This window comes from Pinus tabuliformis, chromosome 9, assembly GCF_031772625.1.
Source record: "Pinus tabuliformis cultivar Carrire ecotype Pingquan chromosome 9, CPIR1, whole genome shotgun sequence".
NCBI classification, from domain to species: Eukaryota; Viridiplantae; Streptophyta; class Pinopsida; order Pinales; family Pinaceae; genus Pinus; species Pinus tabuliformis.
This window is the reverse complement of record NC_142307.1, coordinates 1,771,662,612-1,771,669,690: the sequence shown is the minus strand read 5'-3', so window position 1 is coordinate 1,771,669,690 and position 7,079 is coordinate 1,771,662,612. Positions and strand designations below refer to the sequence as shown.

At 39.6% G+C, this 7,079-nt stretch overlaps 2 pseudogenes across 1 annotated transcript; one reads left to right on the top strand and one right to left on the bottom strand.

The window, feature by feature from the left end:
• The first annotated feature begins 1,573 nt into the window (after positions 1–1,573).
• LOC149155863 (putative inorganic phosphate transporter 1-3) lies at positions 1,574–4,375 on the top strand (annotated as a pseudogene). Its single transcript, XR_016263800.1, has 2 exons — positions 1,574–1,943; positions 2,464–4,375. The product of XR_016263800.1 is annotated as a putative inorganic phosphate transporter 1-3 (transcript).
• A 1,052-nt stretch (positions 4,376–5,427) lies between these two features.
• On the bottom strand, positions 5,428–6,724 carry LOC149155862 (putative inorganic phosphate transporter 1-3; annotated as a pseudogene).
• Positions 6,725–7,079: the final 355 nt, after the last annotated feature.

Here is a 7,079-nt window from a genome sequence, read left to right as displayed (position 1 = left end):
TAATATCTAACTTTATAATAATATTAAAATTAAATTATTATTATTATCATATAGAATAAAAAATTCTATAATCTACTTGTTAATTTTTACTCATATCTAAATACGCAATTAATTTTACAACCACATGTAAATACATAATAGATCTAAATACACAATTAATTTTACAACCACATGTAAATACATAATAATACTTGAGAAAAAGAAAATAATTAACAATTGACTTTACAATTACATCTAAATACACAATCACATGAAAAAGATATCTCTTCCTTTTGTCAATATTCTCAATCGCGTCCCGAAAAAATATCTTCGTTTGTCAATATTCTCAAGACTAACATTCACACACTATCATTACCTAACACCCTTCTTCGCTACATCTTTCCATACTTTTGTATAAACAATTTGATTTTGTTCTCGATTTCTCCTTCACCCTCAACCGTCTACCTCAAACACCTCTATATGTGTGGGGAATACATTTTTTTAAGATTGATTTTCTAATTTTAAATATAAATATCTTAAACAACAAAATTTGATTTTAAAAGCAATTGAATTTAGTTTATGTTTCGTTTTTTTTTCCCTAATATAGGGATAATAGAAGAATATTTAATTTTAATAGAATAATATATAAAAGTTTAGTTTATGTTTGTTTTTTTTTTCCTAATATAGGGATAATAGAAGAATATTTAATTTTAATAGAATAATATATAAAAGTGTTTTGTTTTGTATAGTATATTTAATTTGGACTAGATTATTGAATTTAAAAAAATCATTAAAAAAAAATAGAAATATTTTAATATTATTGCATCAGATAAAAAAATTAAAATATTATAATGAGTTTTAACATATAATATAATTTTAAAGATTTAGACCCAAAGCAATTTCGCTATTGAATCTATTGAGAAAAATATGTATTTTAATATGTAATACAATTATTGAATTGAGACTTCTGTGATCCATATCAAATTTTTGAAGAATTTTTCGGCAAAAATCACATGGAGAAATTTTTGTCGACGCGTTTCGAAACAACCAATGTGGTTCATCTTCAGGACAAGTTGAATGAGCAGATCTGGCATATGCACTATTTAACAGCTAGAAAGACAACAGCAACCAACCAGTGTGGTTCATCGTCAGGACAAGTTGAATGAGCAGATCTGGGATATGCACTATAAATAGACCGGGCAGAATATCCAAAGACTCAGATTACTTGATAAGGTAACAGCTAAAAAGACAACAGCTCGATTTAGCCTGATAACAGCTAGTTTAACCATTATATTAATTTATATTATTTATTTTATTTATATAACAGAAATTTTAATTATAGAATAAATTAATCATAAAATAAATTAATTATAAAAAATTAATTCCTAATACAATTTTACCTCCTAAAACCCAAAGCAATTTAGCTCCTCAATCTATAGAAAAGTATGGAAGAATGCATACCATTCTAAACTTACCCACATCATCATGAATTTGAACATTATTCATATAAAATATATTCCAAAAATTCAGCGGTGTTTTTGCAAGTGGAAACATATATATTAGATAAAATATATTCCAAAAATCCAATAATGTTTTTGGCAAGTGGAAAAATCTAAAACATCAAGAGTGTGTTTGGTAAGTGAAAAAATCAATGGGCCAGGAGCATGCTTTGCTTATCTGAACTGTAAAACATTTCAAGTCGAATATTTTTTTTTGATTCCGCTGGATGCCAATGAAGTAACCGACCCCTGGCGTTATGAATATCATTGCTAACGTGCAGATCTGCAGCGAGAACTGCTCTGTGCACCTTTCGCTTTCGAGATCAGAGAGGAAGCAACCACGATTTCATTCACTGAACGATATTGACTGCGGGAAAGCCGAGCATAGCAGAAAGATGCAATATGTCATTTGAGATAATTGCATTCACATTCTAAGATCAGAAGCAGCGGAACCTCATATATGCGGTGAGTATATAGCCCAGTGCCAGATTCTGCTTTTACTTTCATTTGGGTTTTCTTCTCATGGCCTGCTTCTGTAGCATAACATGTTCAAAACTCGACATAGTTATTGAAATGTCGCCGTTGGGCAATCTGTTGAGCTGTGGTTGAGCCGTGCGACTTTACCGCAACTAGCATAGGTTCATGAATTGATTATACTTCCTAACTAGCCCGGGTTTCGTAAAGATTATACTTAATAATCTCTCTGTGAATTTTGATCCTGTTCCCACCAAATGTTGGAATTGGGTAATTTCTTTGAAAAAAATAACAAGCACTTTCAACCCTAAGCAATTAATTTCACGCCCACAGATGACTGTTCAGATAATTGAGAGGTGTCGTTTTTGTTAGGTTTTTGGTTTCTTTGTTTTGAAGGGTACCATTGCTGAAATGAGTACCTTGCCGAAAACCTTGGGTTGAAGATCCATATCGAGATGCTTTTCTTTTTTTTGATAAAATTAGAATTGATTGTGTGGTAAATGTGATTTAGGATTGCTGATCCCATTTGAAGCTCGATCATGGCGAAGACAGGGCAACTGGAGGTGTTAAACTCACTGGACAAGGCCAAAACGCAATGGTATCATTTCACAGCTATCATCATTTCTGGAATGGGTTTCTTCACAGATGCATATGATCTCTTCTGTATTACTACTGTCACCAAGCTGCTGGGGAGACTTTATTACTACGATCCAGCGTCTGGCAAACCCGGGTCCCTGCCGCCCAATGTGTCGGCAGCAGTGAACGGCGTGGCTCTGTGCGGAACACTGGCGGGCCAGCTGTTCTTCGGCTGGCTCGGCGACAAACTCGGGCGCAAGAAGGTCTACGGGATGACGCTGATGACCATGGTCGGTGGCGCCCTGGCCAGCGGGCTTTCGTTCGGCCACACGGCTAAATCAGTGATGACCACGCTCTGCTTTTTCAGGTTCTGGCTGGGCTTCGGCATCGGCGGGGACTATCCGTTGTCAGCCACGATAATGTCAGAGTACGCCAACAAGAGAACCCGCGGGGCCTTCATTGCCGCGGTGTTCGCTATGCAGGGCTTCGGCATCTTGACCGGAGGCGCGGTGGCCATCCTAGTGTCCACGGCGTTCGACCGAGCGTACCCTCGGCCTACATTCGAAGAAAACCCGGGCTGTCCACGGCCCCGCAGGCGGACTTCGTGTGGAGAATAATCCTCATGTTCGGAGCCATTCCAGCGTTGCTCACTTATTACTGGCGTATGAAGATGCCGGAAACGGCCCGATACACGGCGCTCGTGGCCAAGAACGCGAAGAAGGCCGCTTCCGACATGGCCAAGGTTTTGCAGGTCGACATCGAGGAACAGGTCCCGGAAACAGCAAAGGCCGACGGAAATGAACAATTCGGGCTGTTTTCCAGAGAATTTGCAAGGCGCCACGGGCTTCATCTGTTGGGGACGACGAGCACATGGTTTCTTCTAGACATAGCCTTCTACAGCAACAACCTTTTCCAGAAGGACATCTACACGGCCGTCGGGTGGCTTCCTAAAGCCAAGAAAATGAACGCCATTCACGAAGTCTACAAAGTAGCCAGAGCTCAGTCACTCATTGCTCTCTGCGCAACGGTGCCCGGCTACTGGTTCACCGTGGCTCTCATAGACCGCATAGGGAGATTCGTCATTCAGCTCATGGGCTTCTTCTTCATGACGGTTTTCATGTTCGCTCTTGCAATTCCATACGACCATTGGCGAGGGCACACCTGCGACAATGGCTACTGCGGCGGGCAACATACGGCGTTCGTGATCATGTACTCGCTCACGTTTTTCTTCGCCAATTTTGGGCCAAACACCACCACTTTCATCGTGCCTGCCGAGGTCTTCCCAGCCAGACTGCGGTCAACGTGCCACGGCATCTCGGCTGCAGCTGGCAAAGCGGGAGCCATTATCGGAGCGTTTGGGTTTCTGTACGCTGCACAGAGCACGCATGCAAAGGAGACAGACGCAGGTTACCCCACGGGAATAGGTATCAAGAATGCTCTGCTGCTGCTCGCTATTATCTGCGCCATGGGTTTTTTCTTCACATTTCTAACTCCGGAGACAAAGGGCAGATCTCTTGAGGAGATCACCGGCGAAAATGATGATGGGCAGGACTAGGGACAAGAGCTTCGATCTGGTGGGTTTAGCAGTAATGGAACTATGCCTGGTTAGAAATATAGTGAGTACTGTCTTAAGGTTTTGAATACTCCCTCTTCTGTAATTTGCGTTAAAGTGTATCTGCCATGAATACTTCCAGGTTTAGAGTTTTATGCTATTTCTGCAATACTTTGAGCTTTTCTGGATCCAAACATTGTATATATTTTGTTTTGATTATGACGGTGGAGTCTCATAGTTACTTATAACACTGTATTTTGTCACTTGTAATCTTTATAAGCGGAATATTTTTTTAGCCTGCCTACTGAAACCCTTTCTTCTGAATTTTATATATTTGAAAAAGGCTTCCCCTTGGTAACCGAATACTTGTGAATTCTTTTGCCAATTATTGCTTTTCTCATAATATTTGAAAGTTACAGAAGTTTTCTTTTAATCTGTAAAAGTTTTGTCAGTGTTATATTGTAATTTTTTTTTTAATTTAAAATTTTATAGAGTGAGAAGATTTTATGAACACATTATCTTTTATATAGGATAACCTTTTATTGTATATATTTAATGACTTGATAGCCATCCACAGTTTCACGCATACCCTAAGTTCCCCACCGCTCTTAAAAAGTTTCCTGCAGCTATGGTGATTTAAAAAAAAATTCCACAGATAAAAGAAAAAGGACAGTTCTCCCTCTGCCACGCGAATATTGAAGGCGTTCATCAATCATATGTTTCTGTAAAAGTTCACATAAAGGCAGTATAAATATTCATCTGAGACATTAAGAAGCCCCTTATGCATCTGCCGTGCAACGAAATAGTGAAAGTACGTCTCGGGATTCTTTAACGATTTGGTACGATTTGAAAATGGGAACTATTTAATATATAAGAATTGTATGTGAAACTATCTTCTTTAAAATAAAAATATATTTATTTTTGGAATATATATATATATATATAAAATTATTGAAATTATTTGTTAATATATTTTTTATTTTATCTTTTGTTAAATTTTAAAATGGTTAAATCTATGTTTTGTTAATATTTTAAATTTATTGATTTATAAAGTGTATGGTAAAATAATAACAATAAAATAAGAAATAAGATTAAAAAAAATAAAATAATAATTAATTTTAAATTATGGTATTAAATTATTCATAATATTGAAAGAAGGTCATAAGTGATCATAAGTAACTTTTAGAAAAAATTACACATAATCAAGTTGAGGATTATGCTTTTTACTAGGTATTTTTTTAACAAAAGAAATTCAAACAAAATTTCTAATTATCAAACTGAATCCTTGATTTTCATTTGAAAAAAAAAAAAAAAAACTTTGACATAATTATAAATTCAATGGTTTTGAAATCAATCCCATTTCATAGTAACCTCACTTCAATTATAATTGTAATCCATTAGGTGATCACTAACGCCGTATGTTGCCCGCCGCATTAGCCACCGTCCCAGGTCTGCCCTCGCCAATGGTAGTATGGAATTGCAAGAGCGAACATGAAAACCGTCATGAAGAAGAACCCCATGAGCTGAATGACGAACTGTCCTACGTGGTCTATGAGAGCCACGGTGAACCAGTAGCCGGGCACCGTTGCGCAGAGAGCAATGAGCGACTAGACTCTGGCTACTTTGTAGACGTCGTGTATGGCGTTCATTTTCTTGGCTTTAGGGAGCCATCCGAAGCCAGTGTAGATGTCGTTTTGGAATAAGTTGTTGCTGTAGAAGGGCTATGTACAGAAGAAACCATGTGCTCGTTGTCCCCAGCACAGATGAAGCCCGTGGCGCCTTGCGAATTCTCTGAAAACAGCCCGAATTGTTCATTTCCGGCGGCTTTTACCGTTTCCGGCGCCTGTTCCTCGATGTCGACCTGCAAAACCTTCGCCATGTCGGGAGCGGCCTGCTTCGTGTTCTTGGCCACAAGCGCCGTGTATCGGGCCGTCTCCGGCATCTTCATACGCCAGTAATAAGTGAGCAACGCTGCAATGGCTCCGAGCATGGGGATTATTGTCCACACGAAGTCCGCCTGCGGGGCCGTGGAGAGCCCACGGTTTTCTTCGAATGTGGGCCGAGGGTACGCTCTTTCGAACGCCGTGGACACTACGATGGCCACCGCCTCCGGTCAAGATGCCGAAGCCCTGCATAGCGAACACCGCGGCAATAAAGGCCCCACGGGTTCTCTTTTTGGCGTACTCTGACATTATCGACGCCGACAATGGATAGTCCCCGCCGATGCCGAAGCCCAGAACCTGAAAAAGCAGAGCGTGGTCATCACTGATTTGGCCGTGTGGCCGAACCAAAGCCCGCTGGCCAGGGCGCCGCCTATCATGGTCATGAGTGTCTTCCCGTAGACTTTCTTGCGCCCGAGTTTGTCGCCGAGCCAGCCGAAGAAAAGCTGCTCTGCCAGGGTTCCGCATAGGGCCACGCTGTTCACTGCTGCCGACACATTGGGCGGCAGGGACCCGGGTTTGACAGTCGCTGGATCGTAGTAATAAAGTCTCCCCAGCAGCTTGGTGAGAGTAGTAATACAGAACAAATCATAAGCATCTGGGAAGAAACCCATACCCGAAATTATGATAGATGTGAAATGATACCATTGCGTTTTGGCCTTGTCCAGTGCGTTTAACACCTCCAGTTGTTCTGTCTTCGCCATGATCGACCTTCAAAGGGGATCACCAATCCTAAATCACATTTACCACACAATCAATTCCAAATTTATAGGGCAAAGCACCAGTTCCATTGCAAAGCACCAATAAATCTGGTTTGATTTTCGCCAAATAACTATAGATGGATTTTCATTTTCTCCTTGCCAAATGCAAAATTTGGTGTTTTTTTTTTAATGGCAGAAAAAGTTATCATAATTTAGTGATTAAATTAGCCGCTAGCAAATATATGTTGTAAGGATGCAGGTTTTCACTCTGGCCAAATGTTTCTGGGTTTTGGATTTTGAGCAGTTAACATGTTTTTTTAAAGAAAAATAAGATAACATAAAAAGTTTTGCTAGCATA